Here is a 14,465-nt window from a genome sequence, read left to right as displayed (position 1 = left end):
TGGAGGAGGAGAATCTGGGAAGGTATCGAGCACCTCGGGATTTCCTGTTAGGAAAAAGCAGAAGTTAGGAGCAAACAGGGAAAGGAGTGCGTGCCATGCCAACACCCCACCCAAGTGTAATAGAGCCTGCAGAAGCTGCATTGGTGTTTATAGCCCCCATTGACTCACCCCAAGAATGGAAGGAAGTCATCATCATCTGTGAGGGGTTGCTGCTGCTGATGAATGTGCAGCAAGATATCGGTCACAGTGAGGGGGCGGTGTGGGGGGTGATGGGGTGGATTGCATTTGTCCTGTCAATGCTTTTTGGGAAATCTCCATATCAGTGCCAATTCTGCCCAGCTAGCATAGCTGAATGTTGTCAGCTGGGTCATTTTCAGGTGATTTTCTGAAACAGCAATAAGAAAGTTCAAACTGCAGCAAGGCAGTTTCAAAACAGACCACTTCAGTTTGCAACCATTGGAGAAATAGATGCAATCAAAGAACAATTGTCATTCTTTTATAGGAGGAATGGTGGTTCAATTATGGCATGTAATTAAATAAAGGTGATCAAGGGAAAGGGATATACCTAGATTCAAGCTGGATCAATCTACAGCTGAACATTTCAAAATTCTTAATATATAAATGAATTCCAACTAAATTTTGCAATTGAGCTCCATCAACAATCTATGAAAGCACTCATGATTTCTTTCAGCAAATAAAAATATGACTATACTTTTGGATCTCCCAGTGATACGGTATATCTTGGTGGAGTCTGAAGTTGTTTATCAAAATTAGCTCAAAGATGTTCTCAAGAAGAACTGGAGTAATCTAACTAATTTAAGTGGACTCCTGAGCTAAAAGGAGAAAGTGAGGACTGCAGATGCTGGAGATCAGAGCTGAAAATGTGTTGCTGGAAAAGCGCAGCAGGTCAGGCAGCATCCAAGGAACAGGAGAATCGACATTTCGGGCATAAGCCCTTCAGGAAGATTCTCCTGTAACTTGGATGCTGCCTGACCTGCTCTGATCTCCAGCATCTGCAGTCCTCACTTTCTCCTCGAAGATTTTAACCTACCGCAAATCCATTCCTGAAGAAGGGCTTATGCCCGAAATGTAGGTTCTCCTGTTCCTCGGATGCTGCCTGACCTGCTGCGCTTTTCCAGCAACACATTTTCAGTCCTGAGCTAAAAGCTCAGCTATTCAAAGTCAGGCCATGCAACAAAGCCTCAGAGACTGAAAAGAAATACTTTCCTGTGTAGAAACACAATGTTTACATGGAATTGCACCTAAGTCTACACTAGCTAAGGTATTTCACAAAGTGATAGTCTCGGTGCTGGTGGAGGGTAGAGGTGAATGTCTTGTTGATAAATTCCTTGAGATGTCATAGGATTCATCCTCAGAAGCACTTCAGTTGGAGTTCCGCTGAACACTTTTCTATTTCACGGTCTTTTGACTGCTTAGACCTACGGGACAGAAAAAAAAAAGCACTCATTAGTGAAGAAGATCAAACCGTCAGTAAAGGATTAGGTAAGACAAGCTACACTTCTGATAAAAGTGCTGCTGACTGGCTTCTGCCACTCCAATCTCACCATCAGTACAGGACCAGTATTGGTCCTCACTCACCAAATCTTCCTCAATAACTCTGAGGGTGCAGTGATTAGGAAGCGCCCCCTAAAAAAGGCTTCCCAAGAGTCTGGAGCCTCACTTTCATGTTTCATCCTACAATGATAGAAAAGGAAGGGTTGAGCTTGTTGGTAACATGTACACGAGCATATGACGATCAAGCACAACCCCACCAGGTGGTGATCACTCTCCTGTGTGTGAGCAGGAAACACACAGCTCAGGAAATGTTAAAATATTATCAGCTTAAGTTATGTATGAGCCTTTCAGACATCATCATGCATGTGATACTGAGGTTTGCACATGGCGTGGCTGTACAATAACACAGCCTGCTTCTATGTGAGTAGTGACTGCATTTCCCAACTGATATTTACATGGACTGACAAAGTATTTTAAGGTGCTAAAAACAAATGTTTTGTTATTTAGATCAGTGACTGATTTCATTGCTGTGTTCCTGTTCTTATTAATATTAATCTTTACTGACAAAACACTGAATGGAAAATGACCACAGGGGCTGCAGGCAGAAATAAGTTGAAGTAAAAAAATTGCACTTACTGATTTAAACTGACTTATGTATACAGAAACTTGTAGCTATCACAATGTTGGTTGTGTCATTCATATTAACCTTTGGAGTGGTTGTGAACTGTTATGCACAGAGACAAGAAGTAAATCTTCCATTAAAAAGGTGTTGGAAACATTTCAATGTTCCACATAGATTAGTAGATTTATGTTATGTTATCACTGATGGCAACAAATTGTTTACAGGAGTTCAAAGCTTTATTTACTAGATGGATAAATTTACAATTCAAAAGTTTGCATTAACTTGTGAAAGTTCTTAGAAGTTGTTTGGGAAGCTAATCCCAGTGGTGGGAAAGATGCTGGAGTCAATTATAAAGGATGAAATTACAACACATCTGGATAGCAGTAACAGGATAGGTCAGAATCAGCATGGATTTATGAAGGGGAAATCATGCTTGACTAATTTTCTGGAATTTTTTGAGGATGTAACTCTGAAGATGGACAAGGGAGATCCAGTGGATGTAGTGTACCTGGACTTTCAGAAAGCCTTTGATGAAGTCCCACATAAGAGGTTAGTGAGCAAAATTAGGGCGCATGGTACTGGGGGCAAAGTACTGACTTGGATTGAAAATTGATTGGCTGGCAGGAAACAAAGAGTAGTGATAAACGGCTCCATTTCGGAATGGCAGGCAGTGACCAGTGGGGTACCGCAGGGATCAGTGCTGGGACCACAGCTTTTTACAATATATATTTATGATATAGAAGATGGTATTAATAGTAACATTAGCAAATTTGCTGATGATACAAAGCTGGGTGGCAGGGTGAAATGTGAGGAGGATGTTTGGAGATTACAGGGTGACCTTGAAAGGTTAGGTGAGTGGACAGATGCATGGCAGATGCAGTTTAATGTGGATAAATGTATGGTTATCCACTTTGCTGGCAAGAACAGGAAGGCAGATTACTACCTAAATGGAATCAATTTAGCTAAAGGGGCAGTACAAAGAGATCTGGGTGTTCTTGTACACCAGTCAATGTAGGTAAGCATGCAGGTACAGCACGTAGTGAAGAAAACTAATAGCATGCTGGCCTTCATAACAAGAGGGATTGAGTATAGAAGCAAAGAGGTTTTTCTGCAGCTGTACAGGGCCCTGGTGAGACCGCACCTGAAATATTGTGTGCAGTTCTGGTCTCCAGATTTGAGGAAAGACATTCTGGCTGTTGAGGGAGTGCAACATAGGTTCGAGGTCAATTCCTGGAATGGCAGGACTATCTTATGTTGAAAGATTGGAGCAACTGGGCTTGTATACCCTTGAGTTTAGAAGACAGAGAGGATCTGATTGAGACGTATAGGATTATTAAAGGATTGGACACTTTGGAGGCAGGAAACATGTTTCTGCTGATGGGTGAGTCCCGAACCAGAGGACACAGCTTAAAAATAAGGGGTAGGCCATTTAGGACAGAGATGAGGAGAATCCTCTTCACCCAGAGAGTGGTGGCTGTGTGGAATGCTCTGCCACAGAGGGCAGTGGAGGCCCAGTCTCTGGATTCATTTAAGAAAGAGTTGGATAGAGCTCTCAAGGATAGTGGAATCAAGAGTTATGGAGATAAAGTAGGAATAGGATACTGATTGAGGATGATCAGCTATGATCATAATGAATGGTGGTGCAGGCTCGAAGGGCAGAATGGCCTACTCCTGCACCTATTGTCTAATGTACTATAAAGCTGTAAGCAATACAACTTTCCTAGGTTGAAAGTGAAGACTACAGATGTTGGAGATAGAGTCAACAAATGTGGTGCTGGAAAAACACAGCTTTTCAGGCAGCATCCGAGGAGCAGGAGAGTTGATGTTTCGAGTATAAGCTTTTATCAAAACATCAACTCTCCTTCTCTTTGGATGCTGCCTGACTAGCTGTGCTTTTCCAGCACCACACTTTTTTTGGCAGCCAACTTTCTTAGGTTTGTTCTCTGGTCTGAGCAAGCTGATTTCAGTTGGGGAAACAATTGAATTTGGATATTTTGATTGCTTTAAATGAAACATACTGCATCCCTTAATCTCAAATCTGAATGTTTACATTAAAAACAAATATTTTAATGCAGCTTTTCTATTCATGACATTTCTTTGACCACTACATAACCATGCATTATTCATTGATGCATTGTAAAAATTAATTTTCATTTATGCAGAGCCACCATAATTTGGTGGCTGTTGACTTTGAACTATATTGTTAAGACTAATCTCCCTGAAATAACAGGTATTTTTGTTCTGACCTTTTGTGCTTTCTTGGCTATAACTGTTCCATCATTTAAAAAAATCACTACACCGGGTTGCAGTCCAACAGGTTTATTTGGAAGCACCAGCTTTTGCAGAGCTGCTCCTTCATCAAGTGGTTGTGGAACATTTAACTTTGTACACTCCAGTCCATGGCTGTTCCATAAGTGGTGGTAACACTTTCAGTTGAGTCAGCACAACCTCTTGAAGTCCTTTTCTGTACATCAATGCCTCACTTCCTACTTTCCTCCTTTAAGACATTGCTAAAAGCCTGCCTCTTCGACCAATTATTCGATCATCTGATTTAGTGGGCAGACACCTATGGGGGTGGGGTGATGTGAAGTGAGAGAGGATAGTTTACACCCTCCTGGAAGGAAAGTTGATGGTCAATTGGAATTTTCAGAAAAAACCTGTTCTGCGTCCTTACCAGTGCCAGGAGTGAGATAGAATGATGGGAATTTGGACTCCCGTCGCTCAGTAGGAGGTTGCAGACAAATCTTCTTGGGTGACAATTCCAGGAGGCCTGGCAGTACCAGAGCTCAGTAGTTGGCACTGCCATAACTGTAACCAGTAGAAAGTGAGGACTGCAGATCAGAGCTGAAAAATGCGTTGCTGGAAAAGCACAGCGGGTCAGTCAGCAAAGGAGCAGGAGAATCGACGTTTCGGGCATAAGCCCTTCTTCCTGAAGAAGGGCTTATGCCCGAAATGTCGATTCTCCTGCTCCTTTGATGCTGCCTGACCCGCTGCGCTTTTCCAGCAACACATTTTTCAGCTCAACAGTCCCAAGATAAATGACCCAGGTAAGCAATGCACAATGATAGGAGGAAGGCATGATGACTTTAGTTTGAGTAGCATCTAGGCTGGAGCAATTGGTTTTAAAATCGGTCTGAGGAAGATGTGGGTGTATTGCAGTGATGCATGGAGGTCACATACTCAATGTATTTTAAAAAGTGAGCTATACATTCCCATCTGGTTTTTAATATCAAAAGCATTTTAGAACAGGCAGGTTAATATTGGAATCTAGATTAGAGGGGTGCTGGAAAAGCACAGCAGGTCAGGCAGCATCAGAGCAGGAAAATCGACATTTCGGGCAAAAGCCCTTCATTGGGAATAGAGGCAGGGTGCCTGCAGAGTGGAGAGATAAATAACAGGGGGGTGGGGATGGGGAGAAAGTAGCATAGAGTACATGGTTGAAGAGCTTCAGGGCAGAGGAGATGACCTGGGGTTTGCAGTGAGAGAGACGAGGAAAACTTCTTCAAGGCAGGCATCCTTGCAAGAGGATTCACAGTAGGGTTAAAATCAACTAGGTAAAAACAAGGACTGCAGATGCTGGAAACCAGATTCTAGATTAGAGTGGTGCTGGAAAAGCACAGCAGGTCAGGCAGCATCCTAGAGTTAATTTAACAAGTTCAGTTTACCTATAATTCTCCAGAGCACCTCATTTTGTACCTGGGTACCCTGCAGCCTTCTGAACTCAATATCAAGTTCAATAACTTTAGGGCTGGAGATCACACAACACACACTTAGAGTCTACAATTACATACCAACCATTGTTAGCCACTAATAGTCCCCATTCACAGCTTTTCACTGTCCTAGCCAGCTTGCTATCCACTCCTTTGGATGTCTAACTGTCCTGTCTCTTTGGCCTCTATCCCCAACTATCGTTTATTCTTTACTGCCTCCCCCCAGCCTATCTTCTGCATATAAACCAACATTTGCCCAGCGATCACTAGTTCTGAGGACAGGTCACTCAACCGGAAACATTAACTCTGATTTCTCTCCACATGTGCTGCCAGACCTGCTCAGCTTTTCCAAAAATTTCTATTTTTACCCACGATTGTGTATTCACATATAATGGATTCACTGCTACTTTTAACACCCCCTCAACCTCGGTTTCAGGGTGGTGCACTCAGTGGTGTACAATACAATCATTAGGAGCAGTTAGGGTAAAACCAGCAAAATATGACAACTTTTCTTCATTATAACATATCATCTGCTTCCTGTGTTGATTAATTCAATTGGCTGAACAGCTGGTTTGCCATGTAGAGATAACACCAATAGCAGGACTTTGATTCCTGCACCAGTTGAGGTCATCTTTCCTCTTACGCGAGACATGGTGATGCTCAGGTTAAACCATCAGTCGCCCCTCTCTAATGAAAGAGCAGTGGTATAGTCCAGTAGGGTTGGCATTTTTACCTTGATCACAATAATGGTATACAGTGAAAAGTCCATAGGAGCAGTTAACTTTTCCTGATTGAAGGTGGAAGAGGGGTGATCTGAAAATCAAAACGTTCACTGATCCTGTAAGAAGAATTAAGAAGCAAATTTTTAAAAAGTTAACAAAATAAGTGATTTGTAAATTATTTCTGACATGTTGACTTCATTACATAAACTTTCCACATATTTCAGTTTTATGGAGTCTTCACTTTCAAAGAGATTGCTCCATGCCCTATGGCTATTGTTATTAATTTCCAGAGCAGTTTCCTATCATAATTTTAACTGAAATCCTAGAGACATGGTGGCAATGTTTCCACAGGTCATCTTCAAAAGCTTTGGTTGAAATTTCTTTTTTGTTCTGTTTCATCCCCCTCCCTTCTTTCCTTCCTGTCCATTCTGTATTAAAATCACAAGTATTCAAATATCCATCAGCACACACTTTGTAGAGATGAATGAGTGGTGAGTTAGGGGGGCAGCATATTTACTCCTGAACAACTACAAACACCATTAAAAATGGAGCACGTCAGTGATAAAAAGAAAATGAATGGTGTGTCCAAAGAGAAACCAAATTCTTTTGCTTTGCACATAACATTCATCAAATTTATGTTAATAATAAATTCAGCTTTATGCTTTGACCACTGATCATAGAATGCTAAAAATGTGAAATGCACAAGTCTTGTAAGTGTCTTGTATTCAATATTCATGTAAACTGAACTTCACTTCGCTTTTGAAGGAAGAGTGGATGTAACAATTTGAAAATGTTCAAATCGCTTTTGAAATAATAGAAAATGGGACTGAAAAAGGCAAAGATACTTGCATTATACAACAGGAAGCCACCTGCAATATTTTTTGAAACAGTGCCAAAAAAAGAATGCCCCTTGTACAATAGTTTATTTTGCCATAAAATATTAATTAAACAATCAAATCTCTTCCAGCAGACAGACTTAGCAGGACAATTCCATCAGTATATTTAAACAGATTGAAAATCAAAACACTACATATCCTTTTATTTACATAGATATGAAATATAGGAGAAGCTATATATTTATTTGTATTCCTAAATAAAAGCACGTATTTGGAATTATCTAATTGCCTGTATTGTGATATGACACTATTGAATAATGACAAGCAGACATTGGGAATGGAATAAGAGAAGCTTTGAGTGTGGTTGGATGGGATGACAGACTATATGGTCTGGTGAAATAACTATATATTTTAACTATTTAGATATTTAGTCATGTTTTGATGTCCCTGATATGAATTACTTATTATTCAGCACCAAACTCCCCCTTTCATGAAACTTCCATTGTTGCTCTGTTTAGCAAGCCATTTTGTTGAGCTATTTCAGTCAGTGCAGTCCTGATCTGTGTTTACCATCATGTTGTTATGGTTTTGGTTTGGTTTTCTTAAAACCTAGCAAGGATCCACATAACTGAGTTAAGCCACTGTGCTTAGTTGGCACCATGCTACAAATCAATGAGGTATGTAAATCCACAAGACCATAAGACATAGGAGCAGAAATTAGGCCATTCAGCCCATTGTGTCTGTTCCACCATTCAATCATGACTGTTAAGTTTTTCAACCCCATTCTCTCGCTTTCTCCCTGTATCCCTTGACAATCAAGAACCTATCTATCTCAGTCTTAAACATACTCAATGACCTGGCCTCTACAGCTTTATGTGCCAATGAATTATAGATTCACCACTCTTTGGCTGAAGAAGTTTCTCCTTATCTCTGTTCTAAAAGGACTTCTCTTTATCTAAGGCTGTGCCCTCAAGTCCTGTGTCTCCTACCAATGGAAACATCTTTCCAACATCCACGCTGTCCAGGCCATTCAGAAATTTTGTAAGTTTCAATTAGATCTCCCCTCATCTTTCTAAACTCCGAGTATAGACCCAGAGGCCTCCTCCATGATATTCTGCCCCGTAGAAGTTTAAAATATTATACACAGAACAACCTAGATTGTTCAAACATCAAAAATCCGAATTTCAGATTATCCAAACAAGATCTCAAGGTAGTGTAAAAATGGTGCCAAGCAACTCAGCATTCAGTTAATCGGCATTATGACGTGCATTGCTGGATAATCGAGGCATGCTCAATAAATGGCACTCAACTTACCGCTTGCTTACAATCAGATCAATTACCCGAATGATCACTTATCAGTTAAACGACATTATGGTGCGCATAGCTGGATAACGGAGGCACAGTTGGATAACCGGCACTCAAATTACCGCTCGTTTACGATCAGATCAATTATAACAAAATACTCCCTGCCTGTCTCATTCGGTTAATCAAATTTGTTCTATATATTCTTTCTAGGGATGTGGACATTGCTGCAAGGCCAGCATTTATTGGCCACTGCAAATTCTTTGAGAAAATAGTGGGGAGTACTTCTCTTTCACTAACGGACATGACATTCTAAACAGAGGAGAAGATCAAGCAAGGCCAACTGTACAGCTTGTGGAACAGCTCTTGCTGGATGATCCTAGTTCTAAATCATATCATTTGTCTCTCAAATGGAAAAAAACATTAACTATAGCCTCATGATAGAGTGGGAGTACGAAGTAGTAAATATTGTGATAAGGGAAAGATACATGCTAATTATTATTTTACGAGCCAAATTCAAGCTTATCTGCTGAGGAGATATTCAGTTACAAGAACAAACACATAGCTCTATTAAAGTTTTATATTTCCTGAGGTATGTTTCACCTGATAAATTATTTCAAGTTTTTAATTTAAATATAAATTGAATTTTGCAAGGTAATGCTAATCTTCATTTGATCCAGGCGGAACTCACATTAACATATTTCCACTCCATATTTCATGCATATATTTGTGAACTTTATTCTTTTATATTGTATTAAAAGAAATAATAATTAATCTACATTTTCAATGATAAGAGAATGCGAGTTCCTGGAATGGCAAGATCACCAAAGGACTATCTTTTCTTCCATTTAAACAAGCAAGAGCAATTTGCAGTTGCTTCACAATTTATATAACATTATCAACATTGTAGGACTGCACAGCTTGAAGTCTTTAATTCCTAGGAACATAATTTCATTAGCAGCAATGAATTGCAGCTAATCATAATACACATGTAATGATAGTTTTTTTTAAGCTGAGTAAGACATACGCAGAAAAGTATCACCAATATTTAAGAGTTTTGAAACCAAGCCAAACAAGTTGCTGAGAAATCTATATAGGCAGAGTTCCTTGGTACAAGATTTGGGGACCTTTGCTTGTATTGGTTTTATACTTCAATAGTCCTTATTCTGGCCCTCTGTTATGAAGATTGACTTCCTGTCAATGCCCTTGATATTCTGAATTTCATCTGAAAGTAATACTTCCCTTGCAGCTTTACATACAATCAATTGTAAGAAAAGCTTCATAGTGAGGGGGAAAGTAAAACTGATCTTTGAAATTTTCTTTTTGTAAATGCATAATACCTGCATAAGGGATGTGGTAGTTCAGTTGGCTGGATGGCGATATGGAGTGTTACCTGCATAATTTTCTTTTCTATTGAAGTAAGAAGGGGAATCTTTCATTTTTGTCAATGTTGTAAACCAGTTATTTGTACTCCCTGTTTATTATGCAGTCCATAAGACTCTTATTTCCATTGATATCATTGGTATAGATAGCTTGTGTGTAATAGATGGGCTATTGAGTATTTTCAGTGATACGCATTATCTCAGTTTAAAATTATTCCCATTGGGCGGAAAGCAAGTTGCTGATTCTTTATTGTCTATTTTGGATTGCTGAGCTACAAGGACAATTTTATGATCATAGACTCACATTGCAAGGCATATCACTTTCTACAGATGGACTGCAGTAACATGCAAAGTTTTATTTGACAGTATTGTGCAAATTCAAACATTTATGCAGCTTTATGTAACTCCTTTATTCAAAAAAAAAAGGGAAAGAGGTACAAAATGAGGAAATGACAAGCCATACTGCTAAACAGACTTCACAGGATAAGCATTTTAAATAAAATATATTGCCCTGGGACTCAAAGGGACCACCACTGGTGTTCTGACATGACTTTGAATGGATAGGATTAGAGAAACCTATGGAAACTCAAGAGAAAATTTATAAGCTCTTGTTTTGTAGTGAAGGACAGATTGCTCAGTGGTTACCACTGCTGCCTCAAAGTGCTAGGGAAACTGGGCTTGATTTCAGCTTCTGGTGACAGTCTGGGTGCATCCCCTACAGGTGCTATGGTTTCCTCCCACAGTCTAAAGATGAGCCAGTTAGGTGGATTGGCCATGCTAAATTGACAATAGCGTGCAGGCTAGGTAGATTAGGTATGAAAAATACAAGATTACAGGGATAGGTTGGGTGCGCTGGGCTGGAGTGGAATTTTTTCAAGGGTTGGTATGGAGTTAATGGGCCAAATGGCCCGCTTTCAAACTGTAGTGATTCTGAGGAGTTATTCTGTTGCATTTATGATAACATTAGACTGCCTTCTTGACCTGCCATCAATTGAGGTCTATAACTAGCCTTTGGGGTCTCATGCTATGCTACAGATATTAACTAAAAAAAAGTGACTAGTGGGGAAGTTACAAAGTGTGGAACACAACTGTTGAGGGGTGGGATGGATGATATGCTGGTCCATCATTCAAAGTGGCCGATCGAGGGACCTAGCATTTGAAAGGGAGAGCCCATTGACAGCCACCACCCTTCCTTTGCCACTAACCTTTCTCCTCACTCTAAAGTCCCAAAGTCCCCACTCCATAAATCCTCATGCACCACCAACCCAACACTCACCTGTGGCTTATGATCCGCCGATGTTTCTCGGCCTCAACTCATTGTTGTACCAACGACAGCCACCACCAGCTGTTCAATAGATTAGCTGGAAGCTCTTGGCATTTCTTCACCAGAATGTAGTGAGCCACAGAAAGCAACTGAGCCAAAAACACCAAATGTTTTCAGGAAGTTAGATATATCTCTTGGGGCTAAAAGTGTCAAAGGAAATGGGGTGAAAGCAGGAATAGGATACTGAATTGGATAGTCAGCCATGATCATGTTGATTGACAGAACAATCTCAAAGGGCTGAATGGCATACTCCCAGTCCTTTTTTTTAAGGTTCAATGCAGCATGCTTCTCACTCTCTGCTCCCTTGATTCTGTGGTTGCTCAGTTATGCATGTATATGCCACTTACTTCTATAGGATTTCATTAAAACAGGCAGCACAGCTCAGCCTCACCTACTCTGACCAGCAACCGATCACACTCACTGTTCCCTAAATGCTTTCTTTTCATTGATAGCAATCTCAAAATTAGTAAGCAGCCCTCTAGGGATGAAGCAATTTTCTGTTCAAGAATCTCACCACAAGCTTGACTATTTGCTTTCAATTAAATGTTTTATCCTGAATTCATCTAACAAAGGATTTGAGCTAAAGGGATAGGCTGAATAGGCTGGAGCTGTTTTCCCTAGAGCATTGGAGGCTGCAGGGTGACCTTCTAGATCTTTATAAAACCATGAGGGGTATGGATAAGGAAAATAGATAAGTCATTTTCCCTGGGGTGGGGAGTCCAGAACTAAAGGGAATAGGTTTAGAGTAAGAAAAAAAATTTAAAAGGGATCTAAGGGGCAACATTTTCCAGAGAGTGGTGCATGTATGGAATGAGCTGCCAGAGGAAGTGGTGGAGGCTTTTACAATTACAACATTTAAAAGGCATCTGGAAGGGTATGTGAATAGGAAGGGGTGAGAGGGTTATGGGGCAAGTGCTGACAAATGAGACTAGAGTACATTAGGATATCTAGTCGGAATGGAGGAGTTGGATGGAAAGGTCTGTTTCCATGCTGTTCATCTCGATGACTCTAAACTCATTATATTCCATGAAAATAATTACCACAAACCAAGCACAAATAACATCTCTAGTTTCTGTTAAAGTGAATCTAATGGCTTATTTGGCTGTGAAATTAATAGCAATTCAATTATTAGCTTTCATATTTTGGTAATTTAGAGTAATTATTCTTCAGTTTGGAAATCCTACTATAAAGGCACAAATGTGTCATGAAAACATTTATGAATTGATCACCTAAGTTTATCACTTTGTCAACCATTTAAGTCTGTTATGCAAGGAGCAACATCTGAAAGAAAAGCTAAAAATAGTCAATTGAATTTAAGCCCTTGTTGGAGATAATTATGAAAAACCAGGGGTTGAATTTAGGTTGAATGCAGATCTAAGGTTTTGTGATAAGAACAAAGTTGCATGTACTGAAGAGCAAAAAAGCACAGAGGTATCAAAAAGAACTAAGATTATCACGATCTTGTATCCTGATCGGCAGCTACTTTTCGCTGTTGTGACCAAACTTTGTTGATTTTTTATCTTTTTATTCACTTAGGGATGAGAGAATTGTTGACTGAGCCAGCACTTGTCCTTGAGAAGATTTTTTGTGATTCACTGATGTTTCTCAGCCTCAACCCATTGTCATACCAACACCAACTGTTCAACAGCTCATCATTAGCTGGGAGCTCTTGGCATTTCTTCACCAGAATGTAGTGAGCCACAGAAAGCAACTGAGACAAATACAAATGTTTTCAAGAAGGAGCTGACTTCTTGAATTGTTACTGTCCATGTGGTGTAAGTGCACCCATAATGCTGTGAAAGAAGGAGTTTCAGGATTTTGAGCCAACAACACTGAAAGAACCAAGTCAGGCTGGTTGTTAGCTTGAAGGTGGTGCTTTTCCCATGTTTCTAGATGTTGTGTCCTACCATGCTCTTGTCTTGTGCTTTGTAAAATGTAGCCATTGTTTGTGGAGTCAGGACTGAGTTATTCAGTTCAAGATTGAGCTTCTAACCTTGTAGACCATACAGTGAGCCCAGTTTAGTCTCTGGTCAATGGTAATACCCAGGATATTGGTAATGATGACCTCAGAGGTGATGATGACATTGAACAACAAAGGTCAATGGTTAGATTCTCATTTGCTGGAGATGGTGATTGTCTGGTTCATGTGTGGTGCGAATGCTACTTGCCACTTATCAGCTCAAGCCAGCATAATTTTTTTAAGATTACTTACAGTGTGGAAACAGGCCCTTCAGCCCAACAAGTCCACACCAACCCGCCGAAGCACAACCCACCCAGACCCATTCCCCTACATTTACCCCTTCACCTAAAACTACGGGCAATTTAGCGTGGCCAATTCACCTAACCTGCACATTTTGTTGGATTGTGGGGGGAAACTGGACCATCCAGAGGACACCCACGCAGACATGGGGAGAATGTGCAAACTCTACAGAATCACCTGAGGCAGGAAATGAACCTGGGTCTCTGGTGCTGTGAGGCAGCAGTGCCCATGTGCAGGCCTTATTGCATTTGGGCATGGACTACTTCAGCAACTGAAGAGTCTTGAATGGTGCTGAACATTGTTAAACAATCAGCAAACGTCCCCTCTTCCGACCTTATGATCGGGGAAGGTCATTAATGAAACGACTGAAGATGGTTGGGCAGAGGATACTATGCAGGAATATACTGGAGCTGAGTTGACTGACCTCCAATAACCACACCATCTTCCTATTTATCAGATATGACCTCATTGGAGAGTTTTCCACCCGATTCCTATATACTCCAGCTTTGGTAAAGCTCCTTAGTGTCATACTCAATTAAATGCAGCCGTGAAGTGAAGCACACTTGCTCTAAACTCATCTTTGCAAAGCAGCTATAGATAAGATTAACCACTATCTATGGAAATTAAATTTTGAATACATATTTCCTGGAAAGGGAAGGAAGTGGAGGTAGAAATAAGGCAACAGAGCAGTTATTTCATTTTCTAAGGTTCAGTGCAACTAACAACTATTACACATGGGATTACAGGATAGACATTTCATTATCAGTGATTCTGACACATGCATGAAGAGCA

The sequence above is a fragment of the Chiloscyllium punctatum genome, chromosome 5 (assembly GCF_047496795.1).
Source record: "Chiloscyllium punctatum isolate Juve2018m chromosome 5, sChiPun1.3, whole genome shotgun sequence".
In the NCBI taxonomy this organism is placed as follows: domain Eukaryota; kingdom Metazoa; phylum Chordata; class Chondrichthyes; order Orectolobiformes; family Hemiscylliidae; genus Chiloscyllium; species Chiloscyllium punctatum.
Note: the sequence above shows the minus strand (reverse complement) of the source record.